This window comes from Rhipicephalus sanguineus, chromosome 11, assembly GCF_013339695.2.
Source record: "Rhipicephalus sanguineus isolate Rsan-2018 chromosome 11, BIME_Rsan_1.4, whole genome shotgun sequence".
In the NCBI taxonomy this organism is placed as follows: Eukaryota; Metazoa; Arthropoda; class Arachnida; order Ixodida; family Ixodidae; genus Rhipicephalus; species Rhipicephalus sanguineus.
Genome location: NC_051186.1, coordinates 111,281,192 through 111,295,182, shown reverse-complemented (window position 1 = coordinate 111,295,182; position 13,991 = coordinate 111,281,192). Strand labels below are relative to the sequence as shown.

The window sequence follows — 13,991 nt, the reverse complement described above, 5'->3', positions numbered from 1 at the left end:
AAATAAATAAAAAATAAAAAAACTAAATTTCGCTGAAAAAATATATATTTTGCTGTGGGAGTCCTCATGGACATGATAACAAGCTTAGTTTAGCGAAAAAGAAGGTTCACCTTGGGGAAGCTAATACAAGTGCACATGCGAGTTATCCACTATGCAACAATGCATAATTTTGAACACAAAAATGTCTTATGTCGGGGTCCACCAACACTTCTGTTACGTATTTACGTCACGGAAATTGCGAGGAAAGTATGGACGCGATCATGCGGCAAATGGAAACTGAAGAAAACATTCGGCAGATCCCACGCGTTGTGGGAATCGGTTTCATGCGAAGCAGTCAGCGAGTACTTTTATGCTGTACTTCATGGCTTTGAGCAAAGAGTTAAGAGCTGAATCGACGTGTTTCAGTAAGCTGAGTGCACATTGTGGGCTTTCCAGGCACGTCGACAACACTGGTGTTTAAAGGGTTAATAATGGTGTGATGTAACCTAAGTTCTCACGTTAGAATACATACATCAGTATTATTGGGTCTAACTGCACTTTATGGTGCATTCACGCCAATATCACTCGTAATGTTCGTTATTTTATTCCACCGGGGTCAAGCAATGCTTCAATATAGCTTGCTGAATCATAGGATTACAAACGCATTGTTTATTAAACTGCTATAAAAGCGGAGCCAACACTGGAACCACAGACATTCATCTGATATGACGCCTCTAGGATGGGAGTAGATATGTGGTATTTATTGCTTTCCTGCACAATTAGATTGCCAGAATCACAACCACAACAGACGTTGCACCGAAATTACGCTTGCGTAGCACGTCGTTCCAAACCAGTTTAGAGAACTGGTGTGACTCTGTGGTTGACTGCCTGATTGCCAAGCAGATTGCTTGTGTTCGATACCCGCTGGGATCCTAATAATTATTATTTCATTTCGTCGGGTCAGCGTTACCGATATCGATTTTTCTTACCACTCCCTCATTTAAATTACCAATGTCTGTTCTCACCGTTCCTGGGTAGATATAAACTGTCAATACAATAGACATAAACTGTCACCGACTTAGCCTGGGGGCTTTGCCCTCGGGCCGGTGTTTCTCTGGACGATATTAAAATTCTTGACATGCCATGCCATTCCATACTTGTGGCGCATACCCTACACCATGGCCCGTGGTAAACGGCTATGTGCCGCACGTGCCTGAAGCAATGGGACTGATGACGTAGGCGACAGGTTTCTCACGTTATTAATGTCATGACCAGACAGTCATATTCGTCAAATCCGCTTACCCTGTCATGTCAATTTTGGTCTGCACCAAGTTAAGAAGGCGATCATGGAGCACCCTGACTTAGGCGGCTAGATAGATAGATAGACAGATAGATAGATAGATAGATAGATAGATAGATAGATAGATAGATAGATAGATAGATAGATAGATAGATAGATAGATAGATAGATAGATAGATAGATAGATAGATAGATAGATAGATAGATAGATAGATAGATAGATAGATAGATAGATAGATAGAAACGCTCAAATTGCCAAAGGTTCGCTGAGAAATGCTTCGCGTTTAAAATGTTCCGAGTAACGGTAGTCGAACCCCACGATTTCTCTGTTCGCGACAACAGATACCGCGCAAGCTTTATACTGCGCCATGGTAACATACTACGGAGGCTCTACAAACGCGTCTTTTAATCTCCCATTTTGCTCTCATGGTGCTCTTAGTGTCGGCGTCTGGGAGCGGTGAAGTGAAGTAATGCATGGAGTAATGCAGTAAGGCATCCGCGTCTAGCTCCTGCAACTTGTCGTTGCTACGCGTCCGTCCGGTTCGGCGCGTTTAGAACAGATATGCAATTTTGTCTACACCTTAACACACCGCTACGTGGCTACCTCAAAACAACTCTCAACGTCGCTGGTAGCGTCTGTCCATAATAAGTAGCCCTGCGACGCGCCTTTGCCTCGGCTGGCTGTAACACCGCGTTCCCCGCTTACACTCGCCGCCAGAAAAATCGCGGCTGGTCCAGGAGACATGACTCGCGTTGCGTTTTTTTCTTTCTCCGGCCCTTACCACAAATCTACCACAAGGCTTGGTTTTCCTTTATGTTTTCCTTTTGTGTTGTGCCGGTTCCTACAACGGAGAGACCAACCATGTTTTTGTGAAGTATGAAAGCATCCACTATGCTATTCATCTTTATTTGGATAAGCAAGTTTGGTTTCGTTTGGTTTATTTTTGCCACACAAAGTACAAAAACAATTGCACTTGAGATATGTACACATTGCACACATATGTAAGGTATTATTGCATTTATGTGATGGTTCATGTGGCTGTTGACGATGAAGAATTATGGTTGACCACATTGTAGAGGGTGGGAAGCTCTAAACCACACACTTGTTGCGCAATTAGCCTTGTGTAACACTTGATTCCTATTTTAGTCTTCTGCCACTCTATGTTACACATAGCAACGCGGTTCCTTGTCCGACGTAACCCCTGTATAGGGTCGTTCTGCATGGAGTTACGAGCCCTAGCGCGGTTCTGTGGAAGAATACTCGACTGCTACGCATAGGGCCCGGGTTCAAATCCCATTCGATCCTGCATATTCCTTACTTATTTATTTTTTACTTCTTATTTCACGCGATAGTGGCTACGGAGACCGCCGGCGGCTGCAGCGGCGTACAACTATACCACTGTCGTTGTGATCTGATAAGAGCTTTCGTTATCAAAAAAATCGTGGCTCATTCTCCGTCATACCTCCATCATTGGAATTGGTATAATAGGAAAGTGAAAAGTTTTTTTCCAAAAGTTGATCCATGCTCATTGTAGATTGAATAATTTAAAGTAACTTCTGCTGGTGTTTGGCGGCTAGAGCACCGCTTCATGTTGACGCACTTACGTTGTTGCCTGGTGGCGCATCTCCATCCACACAACTGACGTCAATTATCACAATTGAAGCTTCGTGGTAGCTGAAGTACTTAAGATAACCTCGGACACAGCGCACGGTGAATGCCGCGCAAAGATGCATCAACAAGCACATAGCACTAGTACTCGATATGTGCTCATGGAAAGCCTCGTCCTTTGAGGAGAGAAACGGCAAGGCGTGCGCTCTCCAGTAAATGGGTAACCAACACTTCTGATGATGCATACACTGCCCCACAGTGCTTCAGGAACGCGACAGGCGGTGCTCCTATCTTGAGCCGTGAACGCGCTAAGGCGTCCCGCTGCATTCCTGCTGAGACACGCGCTGCCCACTGACATGTCGTTGACTGCAACGAGGCACTCGCTGAAAGTGTATTGAAACGCTATGGAGCAGAAATCGGTTAGCCAGTCACCGCGGCGCTGAGTAGGACTCCTCGAAGCTAGTGTTGAACGAAGGAACACTGAGATCTAGGGGCCCAGCGATTAGACTAGCGAAGGGCTCCCTGTCGGTGCTGGTTAGCGAAACGATGCAGTACTTCACCTCTCGAAGGCAACGACCCCCCACTGTGAAAGGAAGGATATGTGACAGGTATAAAGCTCAGCATGATAGCCGGCGGCGCAGCGGCTAAAGCGTCCGACTCCCATCGTCGTGAAAGGAGAGGTCGTGGGCTCGACACCCATGTGATCTAAGCAGGGTGTCGGAACGGAACGAAAACCGAAAACGAAAAACGAAAAAAACGATATTTTTCACCGGAACGAAAACGTAACCGAAACTTTATCTATTATTTCGTTCCGGAGTGAAACCGAAATTCTTTCAATCGTTTTTCGGTTCACGAGAAAACTTCGCAGTCCGGAACAACTGAGCTCATGCAATGTGAGCATATTTCAGGGTAGAGTATTAACGTGTACCTCAGGCAGCAATTCCAAAGCAATGTTGAAATTGTGCGAAAAACGAAAACAGTGGCAACCAGAGATGTTGATATTAGAGCAAGTGGACTTTTGCGGGCTTGTCACGCAGACCAAAGTGGAGAGGGCATTGTCAGCGCTGAAGTTTGTTACAGCGAAGGCTCTTATGAGATCAGAACAGCTGATTTTGGCGCCATAGTTGTCCGCCGCCGCCCGTGTCCGCGACCACTATCGCGTGAAGTAAGAAAAAATAAAATGAGAAACAAATATATAGGATTGGATGGGATTTTATCCCGCGCCCCCTGCGTGGCAGTCGAGTCTTCCACCACAGTGCCCCGCTGGTGCTTATAACTCCTTCGCAAAAATACTCTATAAAGGCGTCGTGTCGGGCAAGGAATCGTCTTAACATATGTAATACAGCGTGGCAGAAGAGTAAAACGACAACCAGCCATCACACAATGCTAATTCCGCAAAGAGTGTGTGGTTTAATGCTTCCCACCTACTGCAAAGTGCTCAGCCATAATTCATCGTCATCAGCCACAGCACAAAGCGCACATAATGCCTTACAGATGTGTAGCAGCTACCACGATTCTCCGAAGAATCACGAAAAATGACATAGTGGGAACTTCGGTACTTCAGAAAATTACGATGATTTATGGCGTAGTGGGTACCCTGCATGTGTACTTGTATCAGCTGCCTCAGGAGACTCTACAACGGGCTGTACAAAGTCCGCTCTTCCAACTTTCGCTGTGACAGTGCTGCGCATTCCGCGCAGGCCTGGCAATCTTTTTTATCAAAACAGCGGTCTCGCACATCACAGAGTGCGCTCAGTGACGTGCTGCAGCTGAGATCGTGCTCACTCCCTTGACACAAAGCACTGAGCCCACTAAAAATTGTGATTGAATTTGGAAGAAATAAATACTATGACTTTGAAGGGTATACTGGTTTGTGCTAGTTGGTAGGAATTCATCGTACAGTTACTTCCGCTCCTCTGAAGAACGTGTTTTACCCTTGTCCCTCTTTCTTAGGAGGAAGGCAAGTAACTACATCACAAATCAAATGTTTTTTTATGATTACTTTAGCTTGAAATTTTTTCATAAAAAAAAAAACGTTACGAACCGTTACGGAACATTTTTTTTTCGTTCCGGAACAGAAACGGAACGGAACTTTTTGCGGTGGAACGAAACTAAAACCGAAACGAAAAACATTGCGTTCCGACACCCTGGATCTAAGAAAACGAAATTTTGTATTCCTGCTTATTTTTGTCATCTGTTCACGTGCATTTCACCGACGTCACATTCGTGACGGAAATGATGTCAGTGAAATCTTGGTGGACGGCGGCATGAAACACTTTCGGGTTAAAAATTATCGTGAGTGAGTATGAGTAGCGACCTATACAGCCACGTGATCCTTCAAATGATTGGATTTCTGCTGAGTGCAAAAGAAAATAGACTTCATTATATGGTTTTCTTCTACTGAAAGAGCATTCGACTTAGTGGGAATGCATGCAGTCTTGCGATGCGTTGCGTTGCAAAGGAATATTTGAAACACATATATGTAATCTACAAGGACTCCACAGGTACCTGCTTCTGCACAACAGCACTAATATCGCGATCGAGAATATGCTCAGCAGGAATATACGATGAAGCAATGATATTCAGTGCAAGTCGAAAAATAAACTTTCAAAATGACTGGGATGAGAAGAAACAGTGATTAAGATTAGCAGTGAATATCTCAACAACCTAAGGTTTGCAGATGACATAGGGCTCGTCGGCATTGACAGTGACAAAATAAAAAGAAAATATTGATGCGTTATTGAGAGAATACCTTAAAGCAGGGCAATAAATATTGTAACATAGACAAATCTAATGATTAACAGCCCTGCAATGGGAAAGGAATGCGCCATTGGCATCCAGCACTTAGAGTGTGAAAGCGTATGCATACTATTGTGAAATACTGGTAGCAGAACCTACTCCTGAATGCGACGTTCGCACAGTGATAAAGGTGGGATAGATCGGATATGACTGCGATTACCAAGTCGAAAAGTTTACAACTGTTGCATACTTCAAGTTCTAACGCAAGCGGCTGAAACGTGGAGGATAAGAAGAAAAAAACGAGGAAAAGGTAAGGACCCCATAGCGCGCATTCCAACAGAAAGTGGTAGCCGCAAAAATAAAAAAAACGATCAACCAGCTCCGCTTCTTGCACACCGATGAAGCAGCGAAGCTTGTGGCGATCCCTTCCTCAGGTTAACGCATTTTTATGTTGTTGCAAGTTTTTCATATATGTTGTGTCACTGCATTTAATAAACACTCTTTGTTAAGCTCTGAGGTGGCAGGGTGTTTTATTGTATTTTGACTATACTACTCTTATACACCTGTTTACAAAGAAGCGTTCGCTTAAGATGATGCGATATTTGCATCACTGCTCTTTATTCAACGCTCTTTATTAAGCCTTGATGTGGTAGTATAGCCAGCATGCTTTATAACCACAAATTATCACATGACATTGGTGTGTGACATTGGTAAAGGGCACGGAATTCGTTTGCTAACTGTTGACTTCTACTTTTTTGGTGTAAGTTGGGTGTAGTAGAATTCCCCCAATATCTGTGGCAAATACGCCTTTACCATGATGATAGTTTTGTGAGAGGGCGCACAGATTTCTGTGACACATACCCGATTATTGGGCTAACTGTACCCCTCGTTTTAGTGAACCAGTAGTGAGTAGTGGGATTCGCTCAGTGTGTCTAGCGCAAAGCCGTTTATGATGTCCCCAAGCGTTGCCACGGATCCCTGGACATGAAAGGCTCGACCAAGAACAGCTTGGCTGTTCAGTGATCAGAAGTCAGTAAAATTCGTCAGACAAAAAGAAGGTAGCTGATAATTTTGTTGATATTAAACGAACGAACTGTACCTGGGCCGGGCATGTTATGCGTATGACAGACAACTGGTGGTCAGTTATAAAAACAGAGTAGATACCTAGGGATGGGATAGATGCCAGGAACGAGGTAGATATAGCGATCTAATGAAGGAGTTGGCGGGGATAAAATGGAGTCACCTCGCTCAAAACAGGGCGACATTGATTTCACCGGGATAGGTCTTCATCCGGCAGTGGGCCTAAAAATTAGCTGAAAATGGACAGATTGTTTGAACGAGCTAGCTATATTACTGTCAGGCGAAACAACTATTTTTTAAATGAAGTTTCATAAATTTGATCCTATGTAACCGGTGATGTACAAGCCTGATGTAACCTTATCTGATGTGCAAGAAAATAAAGGTTAAAAATTTGTGAACACGGGGTGTCACTGCAGCCGACATTTCAACTCGCGGACTTTCCTTCTTCAAAGCTGCAGCTGCTTTTCGAGCTACCTTATGCCTTACTCACTGCAGCTTTGCGACCTAAAGTGGTCTGCCCACATGAGTAGCTTGTCGTCAGCCCCATTATATTACGACCGGCTTGTCGCGGTCGCCTGGTCTCTCTCATAGGGGTCTTGCCATGCTGAAGCGCTGCTGCTCACGCAGCGCACTCGTGTTTACTACTTTTGATACTGCTCTTAAACCTGCTGGTCCAGCTTCGTACAACATTCTGACTTGTTGCTATGGCATTTATTGCTTCGCCCCTGCGTTAAAACTGTGACGGTGGTAGCAACTGTTCTGTTTATTTTTTTCAATTTTCTACAAGCTCCAGTCTGTGTTGAAGCACTTACCCCACCACCGGAACCGCACTACGATATCTGGGAACTAGGATAATCGATGCAAATGACCAGAAGCAAACCTGGGTATGTATTTCAAGATGATGCCAAACAAAAATAGATAACTTCTAGAGGAAAACTAGTTATGAACCTTGATTGCCTTCAGGTTGCTTAAGTCAGTCGCATGAACCAATCTTAAGGTAAATATTATTGCAATAGCAATTATACGGACACTCACTGCTGGTTTTTGCCGTCGCCTTTATGTCCCATATATGTATATGTATATATAGATAAAAGTCACAAAGAGAAATCACAAAAATATTCCGTACCACGACACTGAGATCCGACCCTGCGACCCCTCGCTCCGCAGCGCGCTGCTTTAGGCAAGTCGGCATCGCGCCACCGGGTGTTCAACATGACGGTGAGCTATTTACATACACCATTTAACGCTAATGGCACGCAGAGCTCGGAGGTGCTTCAATGTGTGCAGTATAACCCGCGAGGTTGCCCTGAAGGCCCACTTTAGAGCAACGCACCTACATTTTCCTTTAGTTTGAAAGCTTCCCTTGAGACGCGCACTAAAAAGTGGCCTATTTCTGCATCCGCTGATGATGTGGAACGCCGAGTTAACAATACGTCTAATGCCACCGCGCGGCAAGAGACGCGGAAGGGTCACTCAACACGCCACAGTTTTAGAGCACAAGAAGTCTAAGAGCGCTGGTTTGTAGCACGCTGCTGAAACACGAAGAAGTAACAACCGTAACAGTTAGTGCGCGCGCGTTCTGTGTGTACCTGTGCGTTGTTTTTGAGTGTCCTTCCTTGTATTTCAGGAGCGCGCAGCAAGTGCCGAGTGTTGTCCGCTGTTAGTTCGCAGTCCTCCTGTGTGTGTTCCTTTTATATATTAATTGCGTTAATATGTGCCCAGGCACTATACTAAATTACCTGGTGTCTCATCTAAAAGTTGCACGTTTCTATGCAAGCGTGCAAGTTCTAGCATTTTCGCCTTCATTCGTGTAGCGGATGTTGAGTTATTGCAGTGTTTATGTCTCTATATTGGTGATAACATAATAGAAGAGACTGATACCCCAAGGCATGTGACGTACGAAGGAAAAACTTTGAGTGATCGCACTCGTGGTCATGTTAGACCACGAGTGTGATCACTCAAAGACTCCCAAGTTAGAGCACTCTTAGTTCTAAAAGAGCGAAAAGCAACTAGCTTAACAAGGTAAGAAGGAAAGCGTCTGAATATTTTTTTTAAATTCAAAAGCCTGAACTATCTCATCAGACGGTGTACTTGAAAAATACTGCGTTTGGTACGAAAACTCACGTTACTGAAAATTAGAGTTCAAGCCGGAATAGAACCCAGGTTTTCTGCGTGGCAGTCGAATATTTTACAACGATGCCACGCCAGTGCTTGAAGCCGTTAAAAAAGTAGTCTGTAGACACACCCCGTCTTCAAGGGGCGACGTTAACAGTTCCCATATTGCGTGCCCGAAGCGTAGAATCGCACCAGGTATCACACCATGCGAATTGCGCAACGATGGCTGAAAGCTGTCAAGCCACGATAAGTGTCGCAGTGTCAACAGCCAAAGCATCCACAAAGGCGCTGGACTTGAAAACGCGGAGTGCGGTTCAAAAGCTCATGTGACTTCAATCTCCGATGACTATGGTGATGATGAACAGATGGCTTAGGCTAATGCATATGGCAAATTGCGAGGCTTTCCTGACAATATGTAGGTATCTTCATAGGCGTGCGAACAGGGGGGGCAGAGGGGGCGGCCGACCCCCTAATCACCAAAGAAGGGGGGGGGCGAAAAATCTGCCCCGCGCATTGACCCTTCTAGTCACCTACGAGGGGGGGGGGCGCAAAATCTGCCCCATACATTGACTTAGTAGTGTGAGGGGGGGCGCTGCGGTGAACCTTTGCGCCCCCTTATGGGGAACCCTGCGCACGCCTATGGGTATCTTAGTAGCTATCTTGATGGTAGGACTGATACATTCTTAATATAAAAATAACAGAAACGCAGCAGAAAGGCATATGAAATTACGGCAAAATCAGATGTGCACAAGTTATTCGCAGACTACTCGCTTAAGACGCACGAATAGCGCGCGACAGAAATCGCAATTGTTTGACCCCGTAGAATAGCGGAGAAGTGAACAGGTTGAAACGAGATACATCATTACCCACGTGTGAAATATTTGGGGCTTTGTCAGGCCTGATCAAACCTCATTAAAAGCGCTCTAGAGGGGCTCAGAAATATGGCTACAATTCATTGGCATTTCGTTAAGTGGACAGGCTAATTCTCTTTGTCCTTTGAGTGATGACATCTTCATAAATGAGGGCGTCCAAGAACAACATTGCAGTTTTGTTTTCTTCTTTTGTCGAATCAGCATTACTGGAAGAAAAGGAACAATGACTATCATAAGTCTGTTAATCTGTCAGATGTTTCACGTTGGTCACTTGTATCGAAATGTGAATTTCAACTGTTTTCAGATCCACGCTTCTGGCAGCGTCCTTCATTATTCTCAGTATGTATATAATAATGGTTCGTTATCGTAGTTTGACACACTACTTATTGGTATTTCGATTTTTGTTGGCAGATCCACTCCTTGGCAGCCCAGGAAGTATTCAAGAGCAATACGCAAGCCATTTCTGCAACACGCACACACAACACATTTCCAATTTCACCATTACCTTCATTCAGTTTTTTTGTTATAATTTTCCTCTTTCAAATAAGCAGATACGTCTAATAAATTGTGAGTTGTGGAATATGAGTTTATTGATACAGCGAAATGTCCTTCCTATAGACTGCATCGTATATTGTAAGAAAAATTATTACGCAATTTTAGTGAAACGATTCTTCGAGCGCAATGCTTGAAATGAGGAAAATGAAGCCTATGTAAAAGTACATCACGCTACATGCTTTAACAAAAGGTGCCCATTGCACGTAAAGTGGAACTTAAGAAGTGTGAGTGTTTTATATTGCAATAAAAATAATGTTTGTGACCTAGCTCATGGCAATAACCCTGCTAACGTGGGGACAATTTCGTGATGTACATATCGCTATGTGAACATCACGCCAGCGATTGGTATCCTACACTGTCAAAGAAAGACATGTGCCTTTTTGTACACGTTGTCAGATTTCCGCATCCCTACTCAAAAGCATTCTTTTTCCACACTAGGTGCAATTGAGACTAAGCCGTAGGGGAACGTGATCTAGCAGTCAGATGATTGCTTTAATATTTGGTTAGTTTTCTTGAAGGACGGATATTTCTATAGTATAAGAAGTAGGACTCTCCAAGGACGCTGAAAGTGTCCTTTGTTAGACTGCTCCAATGAATTCTTAAGCGTACTTCAAACACTTCATGCTCAGGATGTTATCGGCTCACACCATTCTGAACGTTGTCGAAAATAGAACCGGCCACCATCCTCCTCAGGATGAAGGATGTTTTATGCGTATAATACTAATGTAAATGGTAACGCTGCCGGTAATGGCTCAAGACGCGCTGATGCACAAAGGAGTAGGTTATTCACAGAAGATAATATCCATGTCCCGACCTATATTTCTTTTAGAGTGTTTAATAATTGCACATACTAGAGTTGGTTTCTCCTTATGGCCTTGGCACCTAATGAGGCTGTCATAGTTCGCATACCTGAAGAGCACGCAAGTTTTTGCAAGTATAACTACATATATATGGAACAACGGCAGAAAGGAGAAAGTGAAAGCTTGCGATGAAAAAATTCGTAAACAAGGTTCGAATGTTCCAGCCTTGAAGAAGACAAGTTCACTTGTCGAAACGTCGGCTCGAGCACCCACCCTGTTTACGGATATTTTCATTACCTATATATGGGAAGTTCAATCTAAAGCAGGGGCAACATGACGGATTAGGTTGTACTGGGTGACCGTGCCGACCTCCAAATGCTGTTAGAAAAGCTTAGAAGCATGTTGCTTCTAGCCTGAAGTATTTTTGTCTCCCTCTGAGCTCAAAATTCGGTTTCGAAAATGTACATAAAAAAACTAGGTCCTGTGGCCTGGGATACAAATTCCAATAAACATAGGTTCTTGGTCGCCCTCGTCCCCCATCGCAAAGCAAATGCTAATCTTTTGAAAATGACAGTATTGCAGATGACCAATGTGCCAGGAATATTAGGGCGAAAGCCTTAGATGCCTCATCAAACGGGAAAACACGACCGCTGCGGAGTGAACAAGAGTAATGAAAAATCATCATCACGTATTGACGTCACTAAGTGACGCCATTGTGGCGTCACAGAACGCCCAAATATATGACATCATCTTGACGCGTCAAGCAGCAATTCATCAGATAGCGTCGGAGTATATGTATAAAGAATACACAGCCGAAACGCACATATTAACAGACGGTTCTACAACCCAACGTCTATCGTCATATGGAATTTGTGTGCCCTCGACAAAAAAATCCCTCTCGTATCGTCTTGAGAGAGCGACATCTTCTACGTCAGCTGAGCTATATGGCATTAAAGACGCTCATATGTTTATAATACGCCAGCAACTGCCAAAAGCATGGGCGATATTTACAGATTCTAAAGCAGTCCTACAAAGTATGTGGAACAGGCACAAGCATGGTAATCATCAAAGTGCAACATCTGATATCGCCTATCTTCGTCACAAGGCTACGATTCATGGACATTGCATTAAGTTCCAATGGATACATGGCCATGCTGGTATTTCAGGAAACGATAAAGCGGATGAAGCAGCCCGAAATGGACTCCAGTACCGGAACTTCAGAAGAATATTTTTTTACTAAAGTTGACGCCTCAAACATCGCAATAAAATAGGCCTATCAAGAAAATGACCGCCTCTGAAATCTGCCGCTCCAACAAGGTAACTACCTGCGTTGCATTGACCAAGAAGTGAGAGCGAAAATTTCCCCAACACTTCCTAGCCAACTTGAGACGCTGCACCATCGTCTTCGACTGAACGTGGCATACACGAACAATTATTTGTGACGCATAGGGCGCACCACTACTCCCTGCTGTGATAACTGTGGCGGCATAGAGACAGTGGAGCGCATATTACCCCACTGCTCCGCGTACCGCGGTGAGAGAGCATTGTTTGATAGATAAATGGACATGATTTGTGACGATCACTTAACGTTGCACAACATATTAGGCCCGGTGCCCGGCCCCTCTAAACAGCGACGCGTTTTACAGTCCCTGTTTAATTACCTGTCAAAAGTTGGCCTAGTCGGAAAGCTTTAATGATTGCATGATTATTTCATACAGCAAAGGCTTCACTTGCCAGACACACTCGTTGCAGATATTTCTATGAGGTTCACTTGCGCATTCATTTTTTATATTCTGTCTTTTTATTATTATTTCCTTCCCTCTCTTCTTTAGTCTGTCAAACCCGTTACCCATCCCTACACAGAGTAGCATGCCAGCGGTATACAGACGCCGGTAAAAATCTCCGTTTTTCTAATAAATAGTCTCCCTCTCTCTCTCACACACATAGCACAAAACATCAGCACACACCATCGTTGATTGGTCACAGGTAGGCGAATCCCGGAGGCGCTGCAACAGCACATGAGGAGGTCAAGCAAAGGTTCAATTTCCTGAGCCGCACCTGCATCATATGAGGAAAACAAGCATCTATTGACCTGTGCACGACTAATGTGAGGTTTAATATGTTTAGCTCTGTGTCAAGACAACGTAAGAATATAGTCAATCACCATTTACTGATTCTCACCAAGCCAACGGGAGTTCGAGTATTCATCCACTTTACGGGACTTACATGCGATATTTCTGTTTAGGCTGCTACAGGTGCACAAAAGAGTCATCTACAATCCGTGGACGCAAAATGACTCGAAAGAAGCGCTAGCAGCATTAGAGTCCATGCATTCGCGCTGCTGCGAAGTTTTATCGGTGTATTTCACAAAGTTCTTCAAAGCGTGTACGGCTAAGGACGCCAGGTTTTGTCTAACGAACAAAAAAAGCATCTCGTCGAACGCGTTCCCTGCACCGAGCGATTGTTCTTTGAGCTTTCTTACAAGGCTTACAGAGCTTAAAAGGATTAGCCATGCTCTGCAAGAAGTTCCCTGCCATGGCAGTAAAGACTGTTATGAATGTCCATTAGAAGAAAACAATAGTGTATACGGAATACCTGAGTGCACTGACATCCCTCCATATCGGATCACAAAATGAACGCAGCACTGACGACATTTTTGCGTGATATTCCACCTAAGGGAAGGTGAAGTTATTCGCTTCTGCTTGATCGCAAGTCACGTAAGGATAACGTGAAATGATAGAGCGGATTCTCGTAGTTCGAAGTTAAATTTCCTTATCAGGGAGGTATTCATACATTTTCTATAGCTTAGCATTCAAATTGCAGTGCAATAGCAATCAATAGACAAAAATAAAAATGAACTAAACAAGCGGTACCTTAATTATCGAAGGTCCTGCTTTTATTAAGAACGTTTCATTGAACTAATCATTTTTCGTCTTTGAAGA

General features: G+C 44.0%; 1 long non-coding RNA gene across 2 annotated transcripts in view; it reads left to right on the top strand.

Annotated features, from left to right (window-relative positions):
* The window catches only part of LOC119374690 (uncharacterized), a 90,413-nt gene extending 80,134 nt beyond the window's left edge, over positions 1-10,279 (top strand). For both annotated transcript variants that reach the window (XR_007414501.1, XR_007414502.1), the window contains 3 exons: positions 7,495-7,591; positions 9,999-10,033; positions 10,106-10,279. This is a non-coding gene — a long non-coding RNA (uncharacterized LOC119374690). The remainder of the gene's footprint in view (positions 1-7,494; positions 7,592-9,998; positions 10,034-10,105) is intronic.
* Positions 10,280-13,991: the final 3,712 nt, after the last annotated feature.